Below are 10,229 nucleotides of genomic sequence, written 5' to 3' on the forward strand. Positions count from 1 at the left end.
TTTGAAGACTGTTTGTGTGGAAGAATGGGCCAAAATCACACCTGAGCAATGCATGCCACTAGTTTCTCCATACAGTCTTGAAGCTGTCATTGACAACAAAGGCTTTTGTACAAAGTATTAGATAAATTTCAGTAAGTGTGTTCAATACTTTTTCCCTGTGCCATTCCACATTATTACAAATAATTTCATTTCTGGACATTTATGGTTTGATTTCTTTGTATGTATGGATCACTTGGGTTGTTATCAACATCTGGTGAAAATTTCATGTCATTAGCACCTCTAGTAATATATTTAATGAGAAAAATGGTGACGTGTTCGATATTTATTTTACCCGCTGTATATAAAACTGTTAACATTATTACCTGTAATTCTCGCTAATTTCGCAGGATGAAAACAGTGTGAGCAAAATAATAGCAAATGCAACACATTGTGGCAAAAACACTTTTTTGGTTTGACACCTCTGAAAGATGAAGTGGTCAGATGAGTGGAGTAAACACCCACATCCTTTTAAACAAACACAGATCTGCACGTTAAATACTTTTTACTTCTTTTCAGATGAAAGGAATTCTGTTTCCACTTGTTTTGGGATTCAACAAATGTTCTTTAATGTTCATTTAAACTAAATTTGGTTTGTGAAAATGAACAAAACGATTCTGCACAGACAAACCCCACTGTTCTTTTTACTTCTCCTTTTTTTTTGCAAGCAAACCAGATTCAAAGGAAACTATTTCTGCTTCACGTCGAGAACAGAAATGTAGTTTTTGCTGTGTCGCTAGAAAAGGAAAGAGAAACACTGATAGCGTTAAATTCTTTAATTTTATCGTAAATCTTTTGTGGGACGTCTCTGCTTGCTCGTGGTCACTACACAGGGACAGGCGCAAGGCCCCATAAAAAATTCATGTTCATATGATCTCGTTGAACTTGAGAGGGGATGTGTAAGTCAGCTCTTCACAGCTCTTAGAGGCGTGTGACAAAGAGAAGCAACAAGAGAGAGACAATACAAGTGTGTGTGTGTGACACGAAGGTGGTCAGGGTATAAAAGCTCCTGTGGTGCACCGGGTATGTCTTTTACTCTGATTCACCATAGAGCAGGTGATTTTACTGATGTTACTGTGAGGTCCCGGTGCTGCAGATGGCCTCTCTGCCAACTGAGCTGGAGGTGTTGACGATCATGTTCTCCATTCTGGTGTTCGGCCTCTTCACGCTCATCGGGATGGTCGGCGAGTGGTGTCCACTTTTAAAAGGTATGGCTGCAAAGAAAATAATTAAATACATAAAACAGTGATTCAAGTTGGTTTGAATTTTAAAAATTATTTTCAAGTTGTTGCACCAGTATCAAAATAATACGTAATAGTAATTCCTTTATCTTTGAAAAAGCAGTTGTGATGATGTTGAATTAAAACAGAATACAATGATTTAACAATGTAAAGCTTAAATAAGAAAAAAAAACATTTTAAATGTTGAAAAACATTTAAGTATTATTTTCTATTTTGAAATGATCGATTTCAAAAGCAGTATTTGTCGTGTTCATTGGCGTATTGAATGAACTCTCTTATTTTTGGTGTTGACGGAGAACGCCGTCTAAACATTCGAAACCAGAACATTTTCTCATTATTTGAATTCAAATTTAAGTGGCTGAACAGTTTTTTATATTTTCCTTTTCGTAATATAAATGTTTGTTAGTGGGTTTCACGTCATAAGGCTGCAGTTCAGAGCCAATACTGTGTTAAAACAGAGCCATGTGGGTTATATTACAAGCATATTGTGGTTTAGTGTGTGCTAAGCTAAGGCGTTTTATTAATGACACACTGGATTGCAGCACAAATTGCTTATTTAGGTATAAGTGACACGTTTGGATCACTAATGCACTCCTACACTATCACACTTTAATGAACTAGATCAAGCTTCTCTTCTTTAGCTCAGAGAGTTTAATGTAAATAAATTTCAGACTTTTGACGAGTCAGAACACAGCTCAGTTAGCTTTATTGTTTTAGGCAAACAAAGCATTATGACTACTTAGACTGTGTGACATTTAACTGATTCACTCATTGTTAGCATTTGTCACATTCAGTAATTAAGCATGTTAAACGTTGACTTAATAGGTAAAATAAATTTGTGCATGAATTAAAGCCTGAATTTAAAAAATCTTTAGTGGTTTTATTCTTTTTAGGGCACAAAAAAAAACTTTTTTCTTTTGATTTTTTTTTTCAAAGAGTTACACACTTATCCACTCCGGTGGACTACATGTATGAAAGCTGACATTCTTTTATTTTTCAAAAATATATCTTAAAATTACAACTGTCATGCATCTTCAAGTATATTTCCAACTCAAGTCATGTAATTACCTCATCTTTTGTTGTGACTGTATTGGTTGTAAATCAGATGCAGTTGAAGTTCAGACTTTCAGCTTTAATTCAGTGGGTTGAACAAAATGATGGCATAAAAATATGAGGAACTAAAGGATTTTTTAAACACAATCCCTTCATTCCAGAGGCTCAAAAGTAATTGGACAGATTAAATAATTGTAAATAAAATTTTCATTTCTAGTACTTGGCTGAAAACCCTTTGTTGTCAGCGACTGCCTGAAGTCTTGAACTCATGGAATCACCAGACGCTGTGTTTCCTCCTTTTTAATGCGCTGCCAGGCCTTCACTGTGGTGGTTTTCAGTTGCTGTTTGTTTGTGGGCCTTTCTGTCTGAAGTTTAGTCTTTAACAAGTGAAATGCTCGCTCATTTGGGTTGAGATCAGGTCTTTGCTTTAATAAACTCCTGGGTTGCTTTGGCTTTATGTTTTGGGTCATTGTCCATCTGTAGTACGAAACGACCACCAATCAGTTTGGCTGCATTTGGCTGGATCTGAGCACACAGTTTGGCTCTGAATATCTCAGAATTCATTCAGCTGCTTCTGTCCTGTGTCACATCATCAGTAAACAATAGTGACCCAGTGCCTCTGGCAGCCATGCATGCCCAAACCATCACAGTGCTCTGCTGTGTTTTACAGATGATGTGGTGCTTTGGATTATGAGCTGTACCAAGCCTTCACCAGACTTTTCTCTTTCCATCATTCTGGTAGAGGTTGATCTTGGTTCCATCTGTCCAAAGACTGTTCTTTCAGAACTGTGCTGGCTTTTTCAGATGTTTTTTTTAGCAAAGTCCAGTCTAGCCTTTTTATTCTTGATGCTTATGAGTGGCTTGCACCATGCAGTGAACCCTCTGTATTTACTTTTATGCAGTCTTCTCTTTATGGTAGATTTGGATATTGATACTTCTACCTCCTGAAGAGTGTTGTTCACTTGGTTGGCTGTTTTGAACGGGTTTCTCTTCACCATGGAGATTATTCTGCCATCATCCACCACTGTTGTCTTCTGTGGGCGCCCAGGTCTTTTTGCATTGATGAGTTCACCAGTGCTTTCCTTCTTTCTCAGGATGTACAAAGCTGTAGATTTTGCCACTCCTAATATTGTAGCAATTTCCTGGATGGGTATTTTCTGTTTTTGCAGCTTGAGGATGGCTTGATACACCTGCATGGCGAGCTCCTTTGATCGCATGTTTACTTCACAGCAAAATCTTCCAAATGCAAGCACCACACCTCAAATCAACTCCAGGCCTTTTATCTGCTTAATTGAGAATGACATAATGAAGGGATTGCCCACACCTGTCCATGAAATAGTCTTGGAGTCAATTGTCCAATTACTTTTAGTCCCTTTAAAAACAGGGTGGCACATGTTAAGGAGCTGAAACTCCTAAAACCTTCATCCAGTTTTATTGTGGATACCCTCAAATGAAAGCTGAATGTCTGGACTTTATGTCCATGTACATTATATAACTATAACTTGAATATGTTTCAGTATACAGATAAAAAAGACAGAATTTGTGTCAGTGTCCAAATATATATGGACCTAACGCTATGTATTACTCACACAAACTGTAACTAATTTGCACAAGAACCACACGAAAGTTTCAGGAAATGTTTAACGCACCACAGAGATCAGCTGATTAAAGTTTGAAACATGTCTGAGCTGACCCCGAAAACTCTGCTGTCTGCCTGTTAGCAACTGTTAGCAATGTCTGGGGCAACCACCAGCTACAGCCAGCCCAGCTCTCCATGCCACAGATCGAGTTCTTTCCCCGGCCAAAGGACAGCAAGCTGGGCCGGTCACTTGAGCTCTGTGTCCCGGAGGAGGAGATAAACCCACTGCACTTAAATGCATATTATCAGGCATATACTGTAAATTATTGGTAAGTGCCTTCCAACCTTCTAGGAGGTAGAGAAGGGACAGTCTGGACACATTGTATGGAACTGATGACCTCTAATAACGGCCGTTTAATGTGGACAACATTCAAAGCAGGTGCACGAGGAAATCGCTTCAGTCCACACTAACTAATAACTTTGTCCCTCTTTCCCTCTTTGTGTTGGTATCATTGGGACCCTGATTCACACCTTTTGCTCACAGGGGGCTGAGTCATGCTTGCAATAACAGCATTGTTGGAGGAGGACAACTGGACACGAAGGCACAAGACAGGCCCTGGAGCAGTGCGGTTATCCTGACTCAGCTTTTCTGAAAGCAGACAAGAAACCCAAACAATATTCCAGCCAACAAGCAGCTGAAAATGAAGACCTTAAACCAGGGCTATTCAACTGGGTGCCCGCGGGCCACATCCGGTCTGCGAGTGACCAAAGTTCGGCCCGCCAATTGGTTCATTCATCTTTTCAGCCCAAACTCCTGGTTTTCTACTTTAATTACTTTAAGGCCCTTTAGTTAAACAAACATGTTTGGTATCCACGTACATATACATCAGAATCTTGGCTACAAGCTGGTAAAAACCATTTCTATGAACCCTCAAGACAGTTAAAATTACAAGCAGTTGAATATAAAATTATGAAAATAAAAATAAAATTGGTTTAAAAATTTGGCAAGTCAGAGATATCAAAATAATATTTGTGTCTAACAGGAGGCATAATGTGTTAATTTTGAAACTGTTTAATTATCACTACTTTTATAGGGTTCTGTATGTTGTATTTATGATTAAACACAGTGAAACAAATTATTTCAAAGGTAACAGATCTTGGTTTATAATGCCTTTAATTGCTGGATGTTTGGCCCCTCAGCTGTTGGCCTACAGTGACTGTGGCCCTCGGAGCAATTTAGTTGAATAGCCCTGCCCTAATCCCAGCCCAAACCAGTCGTCATTCCATATATGGCGGGAGTTTCAGAGAAACTGAGACGTTTATTCTCTAAACATGACGTCCCAGTGGCTTTCAAACCCCAAAACACGTTACGACAAAGATTAGTTCACCCCAAAGACCCAGTTCCCCAGCAAAAACAGAGTAATATTGTATATGCCGTTAAGTGTCAGGAGGACTGTGATCAGTCATACATTGCAGAAACAAAACAGCCAATGTTCAAAAGAATGAGTCAGCACAGACGAGCTACATCGTCGGGTCAGGACTCTTCAGTTTACACTCATCTACAGGCCAGCGGTCACTCTTTCAGGGATGAAGATGTTCTCAACCTTGATAGAGAGGAACATTGGTTTGAGAGAGGAGTAAAAGAAGCCATCTTTGTGAAGAAAAACTGTCCATCATTAAACAGAGGTGGAGGCCTTCGTGTCCAGTTGTCCTCCTCCAACAATGCTGTTATTGCAAGTATGACTCAGCCCCCTGTGAGCAAAAGGTGTGAATCAGGGCCCCAATGATACCAACACAAAGAGGGAAAGAGAGACAAAAACAAGGGGACGTTGAACCCCAATTGCACTCACTACATGCACGTAACACAACACAGGTCAGGTGATGGGACACATGAACAATGAACAACAGAGCTAATCAAGCCTATTGTTAGGTGATGGCCCTCTTTTGCGTGTGACTAACCTGTTTGTCCATGTGGAGGCAGTGCTTAAAAGGCTGAGTTTACCTGAAACTCATCAGACTGAAGAAGTCTCTTGGTTGAGATGAAACGTTTCACTAAAGAAGAACCCATCCAGAGGACCTACCCTTTTCTTTTAGACTTTTAAATTTTTTTTATTGAAATTGCTTTTTTGTTTGATTTAAAGTTTTATTTTTATTTTTCATTGAAACTGCTTTTTTGTTTGAACAATAATAAAAAAAAACCCCAAAGGAGTGAAGCAGAAGAGAGTGTGGGATAAATCTTGTGCCAGCAGGAATTGAATTTGAATTGCTCAGATTGAATCTGTATGTGCATAATGTGAAATTAGTTTGAAAATAAATGTCACAGAATTGAAACTGAATTTTAATTAGCTTTGAAAATGTATTTTGGTTTATTAAAAATTAAGTTTGATTACTTTCACTTTCAGTTCCATAATTAAATTTCATTTCCAAAGTTCAGATTTTTGTGTCACATCCTGGTCCTTGAGAAAGCCAGCCAGAGTAATCAAACACAGATCCACAGATTTATGTTTCACTTTGGTGACGTTTCCCTTCTGTATGTAACAGAGTTGATGCAACCCACCGTGAAAGTGACAAAAAACAGAGTTATTTCATTGGAGTGATTAATTTTACCTTTATATAGAAAATGTTACATTTACATCCCATCATGGATCCCATATTGATCAGATGCTGCTGCTGACTGATCCATGATGTGATATAAATGTAACATTTTCTATAGGTAAAATTAGTCACTCCAATGAAATAACTCTGTTTTTTGTCACTTTCACGGTGGGTTGCATCAACTCTGTTACATACAGAAGGGAAACGTCACCAAAGTGAAACATACAGTAAATCTGTGTTTGATTACTCTGGCTGGCTTTCTCAAACACAAGTGTGACACAAAAATCTGAATTATGGAACTGAAAGTGAAAGTAGTCAAACTGAATTTTTTAATGAACCAAAATACAGTTTCAAAGCAATTTAATTCAAATTCAAATAATTAAATTCAGTTTCAATTTAGTGAAATTTATTTTCAAACCAATGCATTCAATTTCACGTTATGCACATACAGATTCAATCTGAGCAATTCAAATTCAATTCCTGCTGGCACATGATTTGTCCCATACACCATGTGCCAGAGGGTTAAAAAAATGATGAGCTTTAAAATACTTTACTAGCTTGGTTGTTTTAATAGTTGAAGCAAAAGAAGTCACAGAAAATAACATTTTGTCTATATTTTATTTTAAAATCTCCTCGTTTATATTTGCATTTTGACCTTTATATTGAGTCCATAAAATACAGTATATTGTGGTTTGTGTTTATGCACTGACCTATTAAGTGTAATTATGATTACCACATTCATTGTGCTATTCTTTAAGCATTGAAGATAACAGTTTTGAAATTAGGATAAAACAAACTATTTTTCTTGTTATTTTATCTTCTGCAGAAACAAAGGATAAGCTCCAAAGCGAGGAGCTGTTGGTGTAAACGTCAAAAAGCAGCAGAGAAATCATTTCCTATCAGGCGCTCCGAGGACATCTTAACACCTTGAGCTTTTATCAGCACTCCAAACAAAGACTGCCTGGGCTGACCTCTGAAAACATATGGGTGTACTCTGAGAAGAGACGCTTTTATTTTCATTCCAAGCACAAAGGAGTGCCTACATTGTGCACTGAAAAAAAGTGGCACTTGGTTCAGCAGCTCCAGCGTCGCCTGCCAGCTGGCTCTGCTTTCTGGAGGCGAGGAGACAAAATGCTTTTATTTTGAAGTTTTAATCTGGGGAAACAGCCTTCGCTATTCTTCTCTCAGTAAGTCTCAAGAGCTATAAACCTACTACTCTCATGTTTTAAAACTTTTCTCAGTCTCAGTTGAAAATCGACATCAGGAAAAACAAGGTGTTCTACAGAACACTGATGTGACTCACTCACATTTTTTTAACGGCTGAGGGTGTGTGTAGGAGTGCATAAGGGGAAAAATATGTGTGAGTGACAGCTAATCTATTTGGTTTAACTGACTGAAACTTCACAGGGACACATACCTGTGTCAAACATGAAGACCCAGCAAAGGATCAGTCTATGTAGCACCTGTCACCTTGTAACTTCCTTTCTATAAAGTTGATCATAATGTGAACACTTGAATCACATTATGGTTTAATTTGAAACGTGGGTCGCTGAGACCTCGTGGGTGAAGAGGGAGGTTGTTAAGTTGACTGAAAACTAAGAATTTATTCACCTAATCATAATTCTCTATATGTTTATTGCCTCACAAAGTGATTTATTTGTGTTTGTCCAACGTGTGGTGACCATTACATCACCATGTTTCTATGGAGACTGCTAAAGTCTTATCTGGTGCCAGTGTAAACATCCTGCACACAGTTCAGGATTCTGAAATGAGACCTGGGCAATAAACTGCAGGTGATGGGAAACTGAACTACATATTGGGCCCTCTTGTGGAGACAGCTGAGCTGAGGACTCCATTTTATAAAACACCACTAGAGTTAATTTATGGAGTACAAGGGGAAAAAAGTATTTTTGTTTTCTAAAATGGTAGAGATGAAATGACACTACCATAAGTTATAATAACAGCTTGTATTTGGCTGCAGTTTATCTGTAATGGTTTATTTTAAAGTGTAATTACTATAATTAGTGTAAGTATTGGGGTATTTTAAAGACATACAATTAAATAGATTTAATCATGTTTTTATAAGAAAATGAAGCATTTGATAACTGTTGTTCTAAACATGTCATATGTTAAAAAAAGAATAAATCTTAGATGAAAAGGGTATTAGCAGCAGGACCAGCCTGTGGCATGGCACTATAGGCAAATGCTAAGGGTGTTGTCCATCTGGGGGTGACACAAATGGGGGAAGTAAAAAAAATTAATAACTTATCAGAGTATAGTTGATTTAGTCTGTAGAATAGTTACTCAAGTTTATGAAAGTAATTTGTTTTGTGGGTTTCTCAGCCTGCTTTGTTACTACATGAGGTGTTATATGGTGCAGAGAATATTTCATGATAAAAGTATCATATGATGCAGTCTGTGTTTTAACAGTGTTCTAAAAAGTTGATTTTATGCTGTTTGATCAATCTCAAGAATTGAGTAAAATTGTCTTCAAATAGCTGGAAAATACAGTTTTGAGTTGATCTTATATCTGTTTCAAACGAATTACACTGTTAACTATTTTAATTGGACAACCTGGTTTCTAAAGATTAAAAAATGTTTATATCAAGAACAAAATTATTTAATTTGGTATGTGAATGTATGTAAATATGCAGTGAGATTTAGAAGATTTCATGGGGTGCCACCTGAAATCTGCCCCAAATTGGTTAGAACCGGCCCTGATTAGCAGTCATTAAAAAAACTTTTTTCTGCTTGACAAATATGAAATTTTACAAAGAGATTTTTCCACCGGTTTCGGTGTCGTTTAACTGCATTTTTTTTATAGTTGTATAGATGGAATTGCCTTTCACTGGAGTTGAGCTCACCTTCATCATCATAGCCTTCGTCATATTCTCCCTCTTCAGCTTGGCTTCAGTCTGCCTCCAGCCACGAGGGGTGCCGTCAGGTGCACACTTGTTTTTATCGAACCTACGCCAGTTTATGGCATGTGTGTGCCCCTCTAATGCTGCTTTCGTTTTCCTCCCTTCCAGAGAACACTGGGTGTAATGTCAGGAAGTCCAAACCACACAGCAGCAAGCTGAGAGTGATCACCAAACAAGCTGGAGAGGAATCATAAAAACAGGAGACTCTGGTCAGCTGAACGAACTAAACTCCATATTTTAGGCCATATGTAAAAGATTTGTCACTCCAGATGAAGATTTCCTAATAAATGGCTCATTATGTCCATTAAAAACATAATGTTTGTTTTGTGTGATCAACAAATAAAAGAATGAACCTGAAATATGATGACAACCTAATATGGCGCATCTATTAAATTCAGTTTATTTACATAGTGCAAAGTCTCAACAATCGTCTTAGGGCATTGTACAAAGGAAGCCAGCAGATCAGTGGCGGATCTAAGATTTTTTTGAATAAGATGCCATCAAGGGGCCACATATTTATGAAGGGGGCAAGTATTTGTTTAACATCCTTTCACACAAATCCCTAGTTTTAGTAAGATATATGCGTATATATTCAAACACTTGTAATTTAAAAATAAAAGCTTGCACAGTTAATTCTTGTTAAAATTTTTACATGCATTTTTACTGTATAAAATATTCTTAAACACACAGCATGTGAAAAAATCCAGCCTTTGTCTGTCAGCTGAAAGATTTTTTTCAGCAGGATAGTTCAAATTTTCTTAAGAAGAGAACAAGAATTCTGTAAGTTTGATTCATGCTGGACAT

At 37.6% G+C, this 10,229-nt stretch overlaps 1 long non-coding RNA gene across 1 annotated transcript; it reads left to right on the top strand.

Moving 5' to 3' along the window:
- The first annotated feature begins 1,163 nt into the window (after positions 1-1,163).
- Positions 1,164-9,738, top strand: LOC106526177 (uncharacterized). The gene is made up of 4 exons (XR_001311219.1): positions 1,164-1,244; positions 7,331-7,691; positions 9,329-9,448; positions 9,534-9,738. It is a non-coding gene; the product is annotated as an uncharacterized LOC106526177 (long non-coding RNA).
- The last annotated feature ends 491 nt before the right edge of the window (positions 9,739-10,229 follow it).

Source organism: Austrofundulus limnaeus, unplaced genomic scaffold, assembly GCF_001266775.1.
Source record: "Austrofundulus limnaeus strain Quisiro unplaced genomic scaffold, Austrofundulus_limnaeus-1.0 Scaffold263, whole genome shotgun sequence".
NCBI lineage: Eukaryota > Metazoa > Chordata > Actinopteri > Cyprinodontiformes > Rivulidae > Austrofundulus > Austrofundulus limnaeus.